Source organism: Ambystoma mexicanum, chromosome 2q (assembly GCF_040938575.1).
Source record: "Ambystoma mexicanum isolate Mex_15411 chromosome 2q, UKY_AmexF1_1, whole genome shotgun sequence".
NCBI classification, from domain to species: domain Eukaryota; kingdom Metazoa; phylum Chordata; class Amphibia; order Caudata; family Ambystomatidae; genus Ambystoma; species Ambystoma mexicanum.
In genome coordinates this window covers 905,486,611-905,505,189 of record NC_090924.1, presented here as the reverse complement: position 1 = coordinate 905,505,189, position 18,579 = coordinate 905,486,611, and the positions used below count along the sequence as shown (strand labels likewise).

Genomic DNA, 18,579 nt, shown 5'->3' with positions numbered 1-18,579 from the left:
AGGAGCTCAGTTTTGTCGGAGTTAAGGCAGAGGCCATTGATAGCCATCCACATTTGAATTGTGTTGTAGATGTTGTTGAGGGTAGCAGAGTCCGTGTCATAGTTGCCTGTCAGAGTGAGAAGGATCTGTGTGTCGTCGGCGTAGTTGGTGTAAGAGATGCCCATGGCGTCAAGGATGAGGAAGAGGGGGCGGGTGAAGATGTTGTAGAGGGTGGGGGAGAGGCAGGAGCCTTGGGGCACCCCACATAGCATGATAGAGGGTGATGCAGTGGCTAGGTCGGAGAAGACCTGCATGGTCCTGCCTTGGAGGAAGGAGGCGATCCATGTAATGGCTTCTTGAGAGAAGTTGGCTGTGGAGGAGAGGTGGCGGCAGAGGATGTCGTGGTCTACAAGATCAAAGGCTGCCGACAGATCCAGGAGAAGGAGCAAGGCAGGTTTGCCTTGGTCCCTTGCGTCGTCCATTTGGTTTTTTAGGTCGAGTAGGGCGGTCTCTGTCCCATGCCTAGGGCGAAAGCCGGATTGTCTCAGTCCAAGGAGGTTCTGTTCTTCGAGGAAGTGCTGGACCTGCAGGTAGGCTGCTTTGTCTAGAATCTTGAGGAGGAAAGGGACAGTGGTGATGGGGCGGTAGTTATTAGGGGAGGTGGGGTCAAGTGTGGGTTTCTTTATGAGGGGTCGGACCCATGCTTCCTTTAGGCAGGCGGGGACTCTCCCCGTGGTGAAGGAGGCGTTGACGAAGGCTGTTAGAAAAGGGGCCAAGGTGTCTGCGCAGTCTTTGATGATGGAGGCAGGACAGGGGTCGCCTTTGCAATTGGAGGGTTTTATGTTTTTCATAATGTTGATCATGTCGTTTTCTTGGACGGTTTTAAACAAGAAGGTGGGTGGGGCCTCAGTGGGTGATGGGGGCAGTGGTGGTGGGGAGGGTGTAGTGTGGGTGGAGAGTGTTAGTTTGGTGTTCAAGATTTTGGCTTGGAGAGAGCTGATCTTATTGCGCATGGCTGTTTGGATGTTGTCACACCATTCTTTGTCCTTAGTGAAGTTTTGGGGGGTGGGTGTGGGGTTCTCAAGTTCCCTGAAAATGGCGAACATTTCCTTGGTGTTCGACTTGGCCTCAGCAATTCTCTCTTCGAAGGATTTAGCTTTGGCTTTAATGATGGCTTTCTTGTAATTAATTGCAAGGGATTTGAAGTTGAGTTTGTCTTTCTCATCCCGTGATGTTTGCCAAAGAGCTAATGCTGCCCGTTTGTCGGAGCGTAGTTTTAGAAGGTCTTGGTTGAACCACGCATTAGCGTGTCTAGTGGGTTTGGTTTTCCGAAGTTTAAGTGGGGCGATGGTATTGATTGCTGCTGTGATGGCCGTATCATAATTTTTTGCCAGAGTTTCCGGGTCGTTGGAGAATGGGGCTGTGAAGGCGGGTCCCTGTAAGAAGGGTAGGAGTCTTTCTTTGGTCAGTTGACGGGCACTCCTTGTAAGGGCAGGAGGCAAGGGAGGAGGGGGGTGGGATGTGGTTGTAGTGGTGGGGATGTTAAAGGTGATGGTGTGGTGGTCGGACCATGGGGTGGGGGTGTTGCCCGTGACTGTGATGGGGCAATTGTGGTGGGCGATCCAGTCTAGTGATCTGCCTAGGGCGTGTGTGGGGTTGTTGATGGTGTTGACGAATCCTAGGGTGGCTAGAGCTGTGTCAAGTGCTTTGGCTGTAGGGTCTTTGGCGTCATTCAGGCCAAGGTTGATGTCTCCAAGGAGAATGGCTTTGGATGACTTTTTGAGGTTGTCCGCCAGGAGGTGGGTGATGGAGGCCTGGAAGTCTCCTAGGGGGCCTGGTGGTCGATAGATGAGGTGTAGGGTGATGGTGCATTGGTGCGAGATGGTGAGTTTTAATTGAAGGTAGTCGCTGTTATTGTTGATAGTTTTATCAGCCCTTCTGATGGTGATTGAGTCTTTGGCTATGAGTGCGACACCGCCTCCAGTGGTCATGCGATCTTGTCTCGTGATGGCATAGCCAGGTGGGAGAGCGAGGGATAGGGCGGGGCCTGAGGCTTCATGTAGCCAAGTTTCGGTGACCATTAGAAGATCTAGATCTAGGGTGGTAATAAGGTCGTGGATGTCTAGTGCATGCGCATTGATGGAGCGGGCGTTGATGAGGGCACATTTGAGGTGCGGTTCAGGGGTGACATTGATGGTCGGTGGTGGCCTATCCGAACCGGTGGGAGGCATGTTTCCTGGGGTCATAGACACAGATAAAGTGGCATTTGCATCATTAGGTAGCAAGGCAGTGGTAGAAGAATTGCAAATGGCGGTAATTTCATTCAAACCAGTGGGGGGCATGTTTTCTGGAGTCATAGACACAGATAAAGTGGCATTTGCATCATTAGGTAGCAAGGCAGTGGTAGAAGAATTGCAAATAGCGGTAATTTCATTCAAACCAGTGGGGGGCATGTTTTCTGGAGTCATAGACACAGATAAAGTGGCATTTGCATCATTAGGTAGCAAGGCAGTGGTAGAAGAATTGCAAATAGCGGTAATTTCATTCAAACCAGTGGGGGGCATGTTTTCTGGAGTCATAGACACAGGTAAAGTGGCATTTGCATCATTAGGTAGCAAGGCAGTGGTAGAAGAATTGCAAATAGCGGTAATTTCATTCAAACCAGTGGGGGGCATGTTTTCTGGAGTCATAGACACAGATAAAGTGGCATTTGCATCATTAGGTAGCAAGGCAGTGGTAGAAGAATTGCAAATAGCGGTAATTTCATTCAAACCAGTGGGGGGCATGTTTTCTGGAGTCATAGACACAGATAAAGTGGCATTTGCATCATTAGGTAGCAAGGCAGTGGTAGAAGAATTGCAAATAGCGGTAATTTCATTCAAACCAGTGGGGGGCATGTTTTCTGGAGTCATAGACACAGATAAAGTGGCATTTGCATCATTAGGTAGCAAGGCAGTGGTAGAAGAATTGCAAATAGCGGTAATTTCATTCATACGTGTGAGTGACACATTAACAAGAGTCTTAGACATTGTATCCAATGCAAGTGGCTCACGGTGGTGCTTGATAAGTGGGGTCAGCTTCGTTGTGTGGATTAGTTTGTGGTATAGATGCAGTACTGGGGAGGTGGCCTTTCGGTTAGTTGTAGGTAAGGTTCTCGACTGTAGTCGTGCATTGCGTGCACTTGTGGGGATGGGCAGAGTGACCAATACGCTAGGTAGAGTACGTGTGCGTAGACGGTCTCGCCTTATTGCGAGAGTGTGGGGTAGTTCCGGAGTGCGGGACTCCTTACCTTGAGATTCCAGCAAGAGTCCGTGGTAAACGGCAGACTTCGAGCAGCGAAGAGCTGCAAAGAGGAGTGCAGGCCTTGTCCTCTGGCCTTCTCCCTGCGGCTTCGCCTGGCGGTGGGCCCCGTCTCTCTTTATGGTGGGGGGGGTGGAGCCGGCAGGGTGGGAAGCCGTATGAGGCTGCGGGTTGCGGGCGGGAAGAGGCGTCGTTTCGGCGCCAAATTCAAATAATGCTTTCTCGGTGCCCATGCCTTCCAAGGCGGGGGCCTGCGCGAGATCAGCTGGCTCTCCGAAAAGCAGATGGAATTCTGCTGCCAGCTGATCGAGCACAGCTGATGGAGGCACTCGCAGCGGAGCTGCAAAGAGGAGTGCAGGCCTTGTCCTCTGGCCTTCTCCCTGCGGCTTCGCCTGGCGGTGGGCCCCGTCTCTCTTTATGGTGGGGGGGGTGGAGCCGGCAGGGTGGGAAGCCGTATGAGGCTGCGGGTTGCGGGCGGGAAGAGGCGTCGTTTCGGTGCCAAATTCAAATAATGCTTTCTCGGTGCCCATGCCTTCCAAGGCGGGGGCCTGCGCGAGATCAGCTGGCTCTCCGAAAAGCAGATGGAATTCTGCTGCCAGCTGATCGAGCACAGCTGATGGAGGCACTCGCAGCGGAGCTGCAAAGAGGAGTGCAGGCCTTGTCCTCTGGCCTTCTCCCTGCGGCTTCGCCTGGCGGTGGGCCCCGTCTCTCTTTATGGTGGGGGGGTGGAGCCGGCAGGGTGGGAAGCCGTATGAGGCTGCGGGTTGCGGGCGGGAAGAGGCGTCGTTTCGGCGCCAAATTCAAATAATGCTTTCTCGGTGCCCATGCCTTCCAAGGCGGGGGCCTGCGCGAGATCAGCTGGCTCTCCGAAAAGCAGATGGAATTCTGCTGCCAGCTGATCGAGCACAGCTGATGGAGGCACTCGCAGCGGAGCTGCAAAGAGGAGTGCAGGCCTTGTCCTCTGGCCTTCTCCCTGCGGATAACCCGCAGAAGGCGTGATTAAAGCCAGTGGGAAGCCCATTACAGTCGTCTGTTTGAGAAGAAAATGACCACCAAGTCTCCAGACGTCCGAATGATACAACCATGGGACCTGACATTCGAACATGAAGACATAAAGGAGTGCATCCAGAAATGTAGCGCCTCGCAAGCAGCGGGCTCGGATGGCCTATCAAACCAGATGTTGAAAGAAAACATCGAAGAATGGACAGAGTTCTGTGATACGCTATTTAAAAACATAACACAGGAAGTGCGAATACCACTCACATGGAAAGAGGGCATAATAGTACCTATTTTTAAAAAAGGGTGCCGAATGGAGCCAACAAATTATCGACCGATAGCCCTGTTAGATGTGGTGGGGAAAATCTTCAACACCTTGTTATTACAGAAGCTGTCCGCCTGGCTGAAAACGAGCAAAGCCATTGATATAAGACAAAGGGTTTGTGAAGAGAGTAGGGTGTAGCCTGAATCTCCTTTTGCCCAACCTATTAAAAATGGAGGCGATTCACACAGGTCAAAGTATACCTAGGATTAATTGATCTTGCCCACGCTTTTGATGGCGTCGACCGTGAAACTTTATGGTCAAACCTAAAAAAGAGGGGATGTCCCATCAGCCTCATATTGGCGATAAAAGAATTGTATTCACAAACCACGGTAAAGATCCGTCTAGATAATCGGGGCCATCATTCAAAGGCAATACCAACCGCTCGAGGAATAAAACAAGGGTGCCCGTTAGGTGCAACACTATTTAATTTCTACATTTCCGAAGTGGGAAAAGCGTTTGATGTAAGAGGCACACCACCAACACTGAACGGGACACAAATCAGCTGGATCATGTATGCAGACGATATCGTGTTAGTAGACCTTACACCGATAGGTCTGCAACGGAAACTTACAGCACTGAAATCCTACACTGACAAGATGGGATTGGAAGTGAACACAGCAAAATCTGAGATACTGATCTTAGAAAACCTAAAAGGAGCAGCTTCGAAAAAACAAACATTTCATTGGACGCTGGGAGAAGAACATCTAAAACAAGCAAAGTGCTGCAGATACTTGGGAGTTTATATTAACTCAAGCATATGCGATGAACCAATGGCAAATAACACCCTAAGCAAATGTAAACAACTTGCAGCCCAAGCGATGGTGATGCACAGTAAATATGGGAAATTCTCATATAAGCCCGTGATTAACTTCTATAAAAGCAAAGTAGTACCAGCATTAATCTTCGGGGCAGAAAGCATGTTCGGTTGTTCCCACGAGATCTGGTCTCGATGTGCGGGCATGTTCTGGAAAAAAAATACTGCGAATACCATCAAGTTATCCAACTGCTTGTGCCCTATACGAAGTAGGTATGGTGTCACTGAATGCCAGAATCGCGTGGAATATGTTAATATTATATGTAAAACAATTGAAATCTCTGTACCCCAATCATCACGGACCCAGCCCACACTGCAACAATGTAGACTCATTTGCAAAAAGATCTTGCATGATATAGGGACCGATGTTAATATGCTGATAACTAACCGAATGCAGTAAAAAAGAAACTCCTTGAACATGACTGGATCAGAACATTGGAGAAAAGAAGATCACACAAATGCATGAAAAACACCCCAGTGGAAGCAAAGGGTTTCAACCATGTATCTCAATATATGGAAGTGTTTCCTTGTAAAGCTCTAAGAAGATACTATCTAAGATTCAGATTGAACTTGTATGAAACGAGAGAAGTTAAAAGCGACAGAAGAGCGCTGCCTGGTAATGAATTGAAATGTCGCTTCTGCCAACTTGAGGACGAATCACTGAAGCATTTGGTATTGGTCTGCACAGAGTTCAAAGAGATACAAACTAAACACTTGGTCCAAGAAAGGAATCTGGTTGCAACATATAGTGCTGAGGACTGGTGGTCACGCTTGCATTGCAGTTCGCATAAAAAATTGTCACTGGCACTTGCTCTGTTCCTGCAACAGATGGAAAGGAAGTTGGTCGAAAAAGACCAAGGAAATGATGAGCAGTACCTAGGATGTAATAAGGATAAGACATGAATTTAGCGAAAACACAACAAACGCCCTGTAGCATGGGCAGGGGAGGCCCAAGAATCAAGAAAAGAAAAATCAAGGAACTTTGAGAATTTTAAGAAGTTGTGTATGATGTATTTAGTAAAGTGTTAATTTTTAAGTTTTTCAAAAAGTTTGTATAAACTAACTGAAATAAAAAAAAATATGCATGGAAAAATGGGTCTGGTTTACCAATCTAGCTCCATCGTTTTGCAGGATCTGCTGTAGTAATGGACTACGTTGAGTAACCTGGTGGCAACCGCCAGGGCATGCAGCAGAGGAGGAACAAAAATAAGCACCTTGCACAGGACCCCGAGTTTATGGTTCCCGGATTGGCAGACAGACGCTATCTGCGCCTCAATTGAGTCTGACCGCTTACACCCCATCCCTCACCACAGACACCAGTGCAGCAATATCTTCAGGCATCTACCAGGTTGAATTCCACTAGTTGTTTTATGAGGTCTTTGGAGGGCTGTGCAGAAGCCCAGTAGAATCTACGGGTATGTTAAAGTCACAGGCTAGGATAATGTATCTGAGGCGAAAAATAGCAGCTCCCCGAGTACTGAGCACAAGAATTTGCTCTGTCTTGTGTTGGGTCCATAGACCACAGCCAAGGTCTCCTGCAATTCTCCCCTGCTTGCCTGATAAGAATAGATATCTCCCGTCTTTGTTTGTCATGGAGCAGTCTAACGAATTGGGCCTTACCACTCAGAATTCCACACCCCTCTTTTTCTGGTTGCAACGGGAGAAAAACTGATGAGGGAAAAGGTTTTTTTTGCAAAGTCTCGATTTGTCACCCCTCCTCATGCTCCTCCAGACCTTATGGGAATACAAACCCTTCATGTGCCCTAACATTTGCCTCACTCTACTGCTATAGAAGGAATCGTGACATTCATTGCAAGCCTGTGCTTCTCAACAACATATAACCCAAGAAAATTACTAACAAAGCGTTGAAATAACTTCAATGGTCATTACATGGCAGACAAATCCCCTACACGAAAGGGCCATTTGTAACACCCCTCTATCGGATTCATCTTTCAGTCAATTTAGAGGTAATAATTTCTGCCTCCCTGCATACAATGAGCAAGCGGTCTATTGTCACGAAGCTTTAACAGCACTTTTTCACCGATTTTAGATAAGCACAATTGCTAATCTTTTTGAGATGACACCTCTGGATTAACTATCACCTTGAGATACCCTATGTGGCCACACCACACTAGCACCCAACGTACTGAACATAGGTGAGCCTAGCCTTCTCATTGCAATCTGTAATGCAAGCACCGAATGTAACATCTTGTGCTAAGTACATATATTTTTCTGTTCTAGGTGCTCTTTACTGCTAGACCTCGTGTGTCAACCAAGAGATTTGGTTTGCGCCAAAATCTTGTGAAGCTAACTGCAATTCTTCTGCTTTTAAGTCATATATAGGTGAGTTCCGCCACCTTAAACATTTAAATATGTCTTTATAGACATTGGGTTGACTATAACGGATTTTAGCAACCCATCAGTTGGAAGGTTAAAACAGGCCTCCTTACACATTGCATGAGATTCAATACCGCATGCTTGTGTTTTTTTTTCCCTTGGCCGCAGTCAGCGAAGATGAAAATGATGTGTACTGTCAGTGGGGATTTTCCCTCTACTACACTGTCAGCGTTTTAACTTAATAATTTTTCTCAACCACTCTAACAAAGTTTGTTTTAATGTTCACTTGTCACCTGATTCTTATCAATATGTTTGTCTGTTTTATTCTGTAGTGGGTTTCGTGCTCAAAAAAAGTACGGCGATTAAGAAGTACTCGGCACTATCAAAATTGTTATACTGTTCTTCTCCTCTTGTCCTGAAGACGGCTACATTTGCATCAACAGACAACGTTCTTGTGCTTTGCCTGATTGTTTCTGATGCCATTAGCCGAAACATATGTCGACTCTCACAAAATCCAACCTAAGTCATCTGATAGGTTTTTTTATGTGATAGAGCTTGCTTAGTTAGTTATTTGTTGCTCTACCTTTAGATGTTGGATGTTGTACATCGAGTGCTCACACAACATTTTTTGTTCTTCACGTACTAACCCCACCCAATCTCCTGTGCTCTTTAAATCATCTAGCCTTGAGAATGAAAAAACTATTCTTGTTGTAGTTACACTATATAATGTGCTTCCTTTCTAAAGGAAAAATTCTTAAATGTTTTTAGATTGATTTTAGCTCGACAAAATAAAAATTAATTCTGTTATGATTTAGTGGTTGTTCTTCTTGTTTTCTTAATATATTCTGACAAATGTTTTTTGGGTGAAATCGGGTGTTGTTACTTGTATTCTCAACTTCCCCCCTCCTTCTACTAAAAATCCTTAATAAGTGCGCTATGGGTGATTTTCCCTCACAATAGACACATCATTCACCTGACTGTGGCTCCAAGGTCATAGGGTCACCACCTCCTCCTGTTGCTCTCCTTTTCAAATCCTGTACACATCCATGTAGAAGGGGAAACTCCTTCCTATGGAAAAGGACCACTATACAAGTAACCAGGTGCACCGTCCCCACCAGCACTCACCCAGTATATTGTGCAACCTGTTTAAATTCGGAGAGGGTATGAATGAGTAAAGTCTGTTGCTAAATCGGCCAAGTGAACTTCTTGTGGGGCCATCGGCATGTGACGAATCCTTGGATGTTGTCCCTTCTCCCCTAGGACTGCCCCTTGCCATGAGGTCCGGGAGGTGAGGCCAGTGAGCACACGGGAAGTTACCCTTTTGTTTGTTTTTTCCAAGCTTTATTTAACATTTTCTGTAAATTATCACAAAATCAGAGCCATCAAAGTAAAATGGCAGCAACCAAAAATTTAGACAGAGAAAAAGATCACCAGTTCTAGCAAAGGCAACAAATGCATCTCACAAATTACAGTAAACCAACATGCACTGTGGGTCTGATGCTTGCGAGCCCTTATGCACTGAATTATGGGGAACAACGATATATACTAGGCTTTGTAGGAATTATTAAGTATGGCAGTTATCTTCTCCACCGTCCATACCGTCACCCACTACCGCATTATCGGGCCTCCTGGTAGTTTCCAAGAGGTGGCCAATGTCAGTTTGGCAGCCATCAGATGTTGTGTGACCACCTTTGCTTTCTGACCTCCTATCTGATAGCCATCCTCCTCATCTGAATCCCCCAGTATGATCACCCTCAGATCCCAAGAGAGGGAGACCCCCCATTAGATCCCTAATATGCGAGAGCTTGCAAGACCACTATAGGTGCCCCAATGTGCCCTTTTCCCTTTTTCCCCGAACATCCTCCAGCATGTGGCAATGTTGCTATTGATTTTGTGCAGCCCACTCTGTGACATATACCATCGGCAGAGAACCTTAAACCTGCACTCCCCCACTCCCGTGCAATGGGGCGCCCTATGAGTCCTCTCCCAAATATGAGCCCAGGATGAAGCATGGATGTCAATTCTACAAATCTGCCTCCCATTTCCACATAGAAGGTAAGCCAATCGGTTCTAGCAGCCGATAGCAGCTGGTGGTTCAATTCCTGGAGAGTCCCTCGGTAAGTGTCAGCTCAATCCCTTTAGGCTCTCTTGTCCCCCTGTGTTGAACCTCGCTATTTGTAATCCAGTGGCAGAGCTGGGCATACCTAAATCTTCCCCTTTCGTCAAGGGTACATTTTGCTTTGCAGGTCTCCAGGTCAGGGACTCTGAGCCTGTGTACAGGTGATTCAATCTGAGCCTCTCTGAGGTCTCCCAGGTTGCAAATGCCTGGTCACCATTCCTGGACTGAACTCTGGATTTTTAGACACTGGCGTTTGAGGGCCCTTGCCCAGCGGGATCTTCAGCATGTGTCCCCCCATATCCCAGTATGCTAGAGAGGCTTTAGGGGTGCTTAGAAGTTTGTCGCTGAGCGTTAGAAATGGTATATTGTCTAAGGGGACAGGCGTAACCTCCTGTTGCAGCTCCACCCGTTTCTTCCTGTTCTCCTCCTTCCAGTCGAAAAGTGAGATAAGCTGGGCTGCTATGAGTATCTTTTAAGAGAAGGAACACCCAAGCCCCCTGCAAAGGGGGCCACATAAGCACCTTCCTGCTCACTCTGGACCTCTTTCCCCCCCCCCCCACCCCACAAAAATGTTCAGCATTTTCCCCTGCAGTTGGGTAACGGGCGTCACAGGAATTATGATTGGGAGAGTGTAAAACGACTATAACAGCTTGGGGACAAGGGATGTTTTGACCGCAGCCAAGGGATTTGTTGATATTCCCACTTTATTTTTTTCTCTTCCTCTCATTCTTTAAAAAGCCCTGGGAAGGTTCCTTTAAATAAACCATCCACAGTTCGAGTTAAGTAGACCTCTTAATACCGTAGCTTGTCCGAAACCCACTTCAGGCAGAGAGAGGGACGTATATACAACCATCTTTCGGAATGATACCTGAGTGACACAGGCCGTAATTGCACAGCTACAGGCACAAATCATCCTAGGGAGTAATCTACTACAGTTTACCCAATGGGTATCATGAATAGCCCAGATAGACCTTCAAGTAAGATCCTTAGGGCTGTATGAGGTCCCTGTCAACCATGAGAACCCATTCAGGGCAAAGGCAAAGAGAACAGAAAACTGTGAAGAAAAACAAAAAGGCTACCAAAATCATATGGTACTGGAGTACCTCCACCACAACCCTTGTTCGAAGCCTAATGGGGAAGCCACCATCCTAAGGGGAAGGGTATGTAACAAATCCTTGGATGTCGTCCCTTCTCCCCTATGGGGGAGCCCCTTTCCATGAGGCCAGGGAGGTGAGGCTGCTACACAATAGTCTCCTGGGGGTGGTACTCAGCGGATGAATCCCATTGACTAGGGATGACTATCTGGGGAGAACACGATTTTCAACACCCCAAAAGATCCTCCCCTAATACACCCCAACCTTCTTAGCCTCTGTCATATTCAGAAGGGACAAGTACTGGGACGAAGAAGAACCTGATCGATCTTGGGGAGATTACTGAGATTGTGGGACGAGGAGGCGGTGCAGAGCTATGAAGAGCACTTTCGACGAGCAATGATCCTTCTAGTGGTGCAAGAATGCTCACTGGTGAAACCACAGTAGAAACAGAAGGAAGACTGAGCTGAGCCCTTGTGAGGAAAGATTTCAGTTATGTGCAATTTTCCCTCCATTTATGGACCCCCCCAAACGTTTTGCTTTTGTTTGGCTTTCCTATCCTGACTTTTACCAGTGGAGCCCAGCCTTCAGCTGAACTCCCCATGGCTTTTGCTCACTTGTTATGGGGAAACTGACATGTCCTTCAGACTGTCAGTACTGGGAAACTAGGTTTCCCTTAGTCATTGACTATGTTGTTATTTCTTGGTAACTTTTTAACAATGCACAATGTACCCTCCAGTACCGTGCACTGGGGTTCATATTTGTTTTATGGCCCTAGACGTCCTTAAGGGATTTTTTGGTGATTGTACGGGTGTGCCTGCGACAAACTGGTGGCAGCAGTTACTTTTCATAATGTTTTACTTCTTTTTACTGAGGCAAACCGTTTACTGTGTTTGGCTCAATACTTTGGCTAGGTCCAGAAATGTCAGAGCCACAAAGTCTTTTGTTCTGCCTCATGGCCATTTTGTTCCTTTTCTTCACCCAGGTTGAGTAACCTGGATTTTCCTTATTTGGGCATGCAGCCTCCCACGAAAACCGATATCTTTTGCAGGCTTTTGCCTGTCACGTATGTGTGCCCAGGAAGTGGGCTGGGACTGTCTTGTCCCAATCCACTGGTGCCAGGATGACTTGAATGACTGAGACCATCGTGGGGCGTGATTGGTCCACGTCTGGGATCGCTTCAAGAGCGCAGATCTTCTATTGGAAGTCCTCGATTTTTGGCACAAAGCTAATCTTGAATAAGAGAGGAGGCTCTGCAGCCATTCTGGGTCGATCACCTGTGTTTTCACTGAACTACAGAAAGAGCCAAGTCCCCTACATGAAGAAATGGACTTGTGAAACCACCGGAGAGTGGAAGGTTTTGGTACCCTTCGCCCTATGCTGTCCCTTCAGACCCCTGCTTTCTTCTTTGATCAAGAAGGCCTGCCAAGGCGCTTCCCCCCCCTTTGGAGTATTGGGAACAAATACTCTCAGCCCCCTCTGCTTATCCACCGAAGGAGCCCCTTGGAAAGTGTTCCTGGGCCATCCAGTGAACTGTCCAGCTCTACCTCAGGGTAACCCGCAGCAACGCCGCCATCTTGGGTGCAGACCTGAAACTTGGGACACTGCTTGCTTGTGGTCCGGTACATACTCCTGCCAAATATTGCAGGCCTATCTCCTCTGGGTCCCGAATTAGGAGAGTGTATAATGCTGCCTGCATCTACGATTCCCACGTCACTACCTGGTGATGACGGTTGCTATAGATCCCCTGCTGTTCTGCTCTCCTGTGCCCTGAAGCCAGCTGCACCAGAAGGTTCTTCATACCTCCTTCGGAAGCTGAGAAAAGGCAACTATCCCGTCACGGACGATTGTTCTCCACTGCAGCCGCTGAGAGAGGGAGTGCCACGAAACTGCAGGAGTTGAACCTATTAGCGACCTTGACTAGGCTGGCGAAGTTTGGTCTGGACTGCGCCGAGGGTTGGTGAGTACTTGCATCACTTACCGGTGGCACCCTGGCACAGCCAATCGTTTTTACGCACGAGTATCCCTTAAAGGTATTCGAACTTGGCTGGGTTAGCCTGCGCTCCCTAGCTATTTTCGCCATTTGAACACTGCTTTTTCCCCGCCAAGGACCGAGCCTACTCGAATAGTGGGAACCAATTCTTCATCGCCTCAAACCCCTTCCTGACTTGTTAGAGCTCTCACAATAAGACCCGCTTTATATTCATCTGCGCGATCGTTCATTTTTACGCACAACTATACTGTTCAGCACAAGGCTCCACTCTTCTTAGGGTTGAACTCGGAAGTTAAGGAACGAATGCTGAAGAATTATCTAATGCCATATGTGTGCTAACTTAACCCTCTCTTCACAGGTTGTGGTTGTATCTTACACTAAATTGCATTAGGAAACTTAATGTATATATAGTTTAAGGATTTGTGTGATAACTGTTTTCTCATTGCCTTCGAGGGACATCGTTGCTGTGACCTTGAACACAGCACCCCCTGGTGGAAAAAACATTCCGAAGCGGCAAAGCTGAAGATACGAATATCTAACATGAGGAATACGTCGGAGGACACAATCCATTCGAACCATAGTTATAGCACCATGTGCTTCTCGAGAGTTGTTTAGAATTAAGAGCGAACTCTGTGCCCCTCTCCCCCCATTCAACCCAATTCCTCCCACTCTAAAGATACCTGTAGCGCAATTTGTTTTTTCTTTGTAGATAAGATTGACAAGATCAGGAAGTTGAACATGGTGTCAGGGATTGGGACAGGGACTGCCACCCTCCAGGATTTTCCTAGAGCAGGCAAAGCTGTGGCTTTTTCCAATATTGAACCAGTCTCGGATAAGATTGTTTAGTTGCTCTCTGTAAGCTTAAATCAGCATCACTTTCTGATCCCATTCCGTTGTCTCTTCTTCAGTCTCTTCCAATGGACTGCATTGCACTCTTCACTGCCGCTCAACACTTTCACAAGTGTCCTGATTCTGGCCTTGCTGAAACATAATGGTGATGCTTCTTTTAAAGAACTGCAATTGGATCCTCTGTCTCCGGACAGGTATCGTCATTTCAAATGGATTGTGTCCTCCAACGTATTCCTCATCTTATTCCATCCAGCTTTAGCTGCTTTGGAAATGTTTTCTTGGCAGAGGGCGTCGATGTCGTTGAGTCGAAGGCCTCCGTCGAGGGTGACGTCATCGGGTATACAAGTAGCACGCGCGGCACCCGTTGGCCTCCGTTCCATTTTTCTGCAGTACTTGTTTCTTCGGAGACTCGGCGTGCCTCGAGTAGTTCTGTGACGCAGTTATTGTGAAGCGATATTTGAGATGTCCTTGTCGACCCCGACAACCCTGTGTTCGGGGTTCAAAAAGTGTAAATCCTGCGGTTCCAAAATGTCCATCACGGATCCGCACCGAGAATGTCTGTGGTGCTTCGGTGAAGGCCCCGACATGGAGGCCTGTACGAAGTGTCAGGCAATGACTGGGAAGGCCTTGCGAGGGAGGAAGGGAAAACTGCAGGTAGGTCAAAAACCCGACCGAAAAGCCTCTAGCGGCGAGTCGAGGTGCCGTGAGGAGAAATCTCCTCTACGCGAAAGGCAAAAGCATCAGCCTAGGTCTCGAAGTGGTTCACACCACTCTTCGTCTTTGATGGAAAAAGTCCAAAAAAAAGACGCCACCGGTCCCAATTCACCTAGTCCTCGGACGAATCCCCCAAGAGAATGAAATGCCCCACAAAACATTCTTCCTCCGAAGAATGGGAAGCATTTAGAATTAAAATGATGGAGGTTTTTGAAAAGGCTAAGCCTCGGTCCGCGCCTTCCTCGGAAGCCGGCCAGGAGCATTACCGTTCTGACACTCGCGCGCCCTCGAGCCTGGGTGAACGAAGGATAAAAGATTGGGAACCCTCCAGGACCCCAAGCAAAAAAGATTGCTCGAGTCGACCACTCGAGGTCACTGACGCCGTCCTTGTCGACCCCGAAACCCTCAGCACCAAATGTTTTAAAGGCTCCAGTCAAAATAGCAGCAAAAGAAAAAGCTGCAAAGGCTGTAAAGCCTTCAGTCTCCACTGCTACACCTCTCCCAGAAACAATGTATAAACCTCTACCAAGGAAAGAATATTTTAAATCCTTAACTTCAATTTTTGAAGAACAAGAGAGGTCTGAGAAGGAGGATGTTCCTTTTGGCCTAGAGTATGGCACCCCGAATGTCCCAGAATGAGAGATCTGGTGGAAACCTTGCAAAATGCAAGTGGGATTGACACTTCACCTGAAACAGATTTTGGCAGGCCAGAACCAGGGGAACATACCAGTCCCTCATACAGGCAGCTAATGACAAAGGTGGTTGATTATTTAGGATGGACTAGACCACCAACTGAGTTCATCCAGGATGATCTGACTGATATATTGGATCATGGCCCCACTGAAGATCCGATTTTTTCCCCTTCAGGTAGCCTTACAAAATAGAGTGGCCATAAATTGGGAGACCCCGGACTCAATTCCTCCGGTGAATAAGTCCCTCACTTCAAAATAGCGCCCTTCCAGTAGCGACCCCGGCTATTTGTCCAAACACCCTACTCCTGAGAGTCTGGTGGTCCAGGCAGCCACAGCTTCAAATAAGGTGGCGTACCCTTCCATCCCTCCGGATAGGGACGACAAGCATGTGGATGGTTGGGCGTGCAAGGTATTTTAAGCTGGGAGTATGGCGTTAAAATTGGCCAACTCCACATGTGCCTTGACAAAATTTTCATACACTCGGTGGGAGTGCATTGCAATAGCGGCGGAGCACATACCAGAAGGGGAAGAAAGGGGAGGATTCCTAGCCATTGTTAGATATAGAAAGGAGGCCATGCAGGAATCCCTTCAGTCTGGATTGGACACTGCAGATAGTGTGAGCAGGTCCATGGCAATAGCACAGTAATGCGCAGATTTGCGTGGTTGCGAAAGTCAGGTTTCGCACCAGACGTGCAAAACCGTCTTTCGAACATGCCCTTTGACGGGTCTCACCTTTTTGGCAACAAGGCAGACGAGAGCCTTGAGAGGTTGCAGACCTCAAAAGCGGCTGCCAAATCTTTAGGAGCTTCTGTTAGGCAACCTCAGCCTTTTCGTGCATCAGGACACTCTTGGAGGGGACGATCCTATCGTTACTACTCCTCATATGGAAAGGCGAGAGGAATGGCCAGTCAAAGAGGCCAGAAAAAAAGCCACTCATGGTGGACGAGGAAAACGTGCAAAGCCAGCCCCAGCTGTAACCTCTTTACCAGCAGCGGCCACAGCAACCGCCACAAAACCACTTTGAGGACTTCCATCACAAGACACCTGTGGGAGGCAGGCTGTCACAGCATCTGCAAGAATGGCGAGCCATTACTTCAGATGTTTGGGCTCTAGAAATAGTAGCCCAAGGTTACTGCTTTCCTTTTCTAACGCAACCTCAAAGCAATCCACCAGTGAGACACTCTTTGAAGTTTCCAGACCCGCTCCTACAGCATCTTAACTCTTCTGGAGAAAGATGCTTTAGAACCAGTACCTGTAGCAGAGAGGAACAGGGGATGGTACTCCCCATATTTTATTTTCCCAAAAAGGACAGAGGACTGAGACCCATCTTGGACTTAAGAGGCTTGAACAAGCTCCTCAGGGAGGACAAGTTCAAGATGGTCACTCTTTCTCATATCCTTCAGGCCCTTCAACTTCAGGATTGGTTGGTGTCATTGGACCTCCAGGATGCTTATTTTCATGTGCCAATCCATCTCAAGCACAGAAAATACCTGAGGTTCGTAGTTGGCGACTCACACCATCAGTTTCGAGTCCTGCCATTCGGGTTGACCTCTGCCCTGAGGGTCTTCACCAAGTTAATGTCAGTGGTGGTAGCGCCCCTCAGGAGGGGGGGGGGATTCACATCTACGCCTACCTGGACGATTGGTTGATCAGGGCACGTTCTCCGAACAAGCCCTGGATCATCTGAAAGTCACCTGCCACTTCCTCCACAGACCCGGCTTCTCCCTCAATTTCAAGAAGTCACAAATCACACCTTCCCAACAGCTCCAGTACATAGGGACAGTATTGGACACATCCTTGGGAAAGAGCTTGCCTCCCAAGTCGAGGGCTCAAGACATTCTTCAGATGGTTTCCAAATTCCAAAATCTCCAGGCCTAGACGTCTTGGGGTTGCTTGGCCTCATGGCATCCTGCATTTTCCTAGTGCCAGAAGCACGCCTGAGTATGAGATCCCTTCGATGGGCTCAAAAGACTCAATGGTCCCAGTTCTCAGGTCAAATGACGAATCTCCTTCAGATTCCGAACAATGTTCGGTAGGATCTTCTGTGGTGGACTTGCACAGAGAACATCCTAAAAGGAGAACATTTTTGGCAACCATGGCCGGAGATTACAGTAGTGACGGCTGCCTCACTCATGGGTTGGGGAGCTCATGCCAACGATCTGACAATCAGCGGTCGTTGGTCTCCATCGGAGTCCAAACTACACATCAACTTCTTAGAGCTGATAGCAATCAGACTAGCGCTGAAGGCTTTTCTGCCATCCGTCAGAGAAAAAAATGTCCTGATAATGACGGGCAACACAGTGGCCATACATTACCTAAACAAAAGAGGAGGTGTAGGGTCACTACCTCTGTGCAGAGAGGCAATGCGGCTCTGGTATTGGGCAATTCAAGAAGGAACCCCTTAGCAGCAGTTCATCTAGCCTGGGAGGAGAATATGACGGCGGACGCTCTGAGCAGGCAGAGTATGGTGTCCCACGAGTGGGAACTGGCTCAGGAAGTCCTTCAGGAGATCTTCACTCTTTGGGGAACCTCTCAGGTAGACTTGTTTGCGACCAGAATCAACCGGAAGTGCGAAAAGTATTGCTCAAGGGAATTTCCCCTGAGAGGAGCCCTAGGGGACGCGTTTGTGGTGGAGTGGAACTTCCCACTGCTATATGCATGCCCTAAGATTCACGTCATTCCTCAAGTCATCGGGAGACTGAGACGGTTCGGAAACTGCATGATCCTAATTGCCCTAGATTGGGCCAGGAGAACGTGGTACCCAGACCTTCTAGACATGTCCATCTGCCCTCCGTTACATCTTCCTCAGATGGAGGGCCAGGTTCTCCACCCAGAGGTCAGGACTCTCAACCTTCATGCCTGGTATCTGAAAGGCTGAGATACAAGGATTGGGACCTTCCAGATGACGTCATGGAGGTGTTGCTTCCGGCACGAAGGCCAGCAACAAAATCTCTGTACTGTTGCCGTCGGAAGAAGTTTTGCAACTGGTGCTGGGAAAAGAATGTTGCTCCTTTTCTGTGTTCTACCCTGGAAGTGTTATCTTTCTTCTTGTCCCTGGCACATAGAGGCCTCAATCTTGGGACCATTAAAGGTTATCTTGCAGCGCTTTCCATTTTCAAGTGCTCTTCGGAAGAATGTTCCTACTTTAAAATTCCTTTTGATAATACATTTTTTAAAGGGACTTGCCAATGTTTTCCCTCCTTCTTTCCAAGTCCCAGTTTGGGACCCTAGTCTGGTTCTAAAGTTTTTAATGTGTGTCCGTTTTGAACCCTTGCACACTTGCCCATTAAGATTACTAACATTGAAAACCATTTTCTTGGTTGCTTTAACATCTGCACGAAAAGTGAGCGAATTGCAGGCACAGTCTTCT

The 18,579-nt window shown here is 47.8% G+C and overlaps 1 long non-coding RNA gene across 1 annotated transcript in view; it reads left to right on the top strand.

The window, feature by feature from the left end:
* The window catches only part of LOC138569828 (uncharacterized), a 53,218-nt gene extending 44,657 nt beyond the window's left edge, over positions 1-8,561 (top strand). The window contains exons 2-3 of the long non-coding RNA XR_011303341.1: positions 7,656-7,757; positions 8,084-8,561. This is a non-coding gene — a long non-coding RNA (uncharacterized lncRNA). The remainder of the gene's footprint in view (positions 1-7,655; positions 7,758-8,083) is intronic.
* Positions 8,562-18,579: the final 10,018 nt, after the last annotated feature.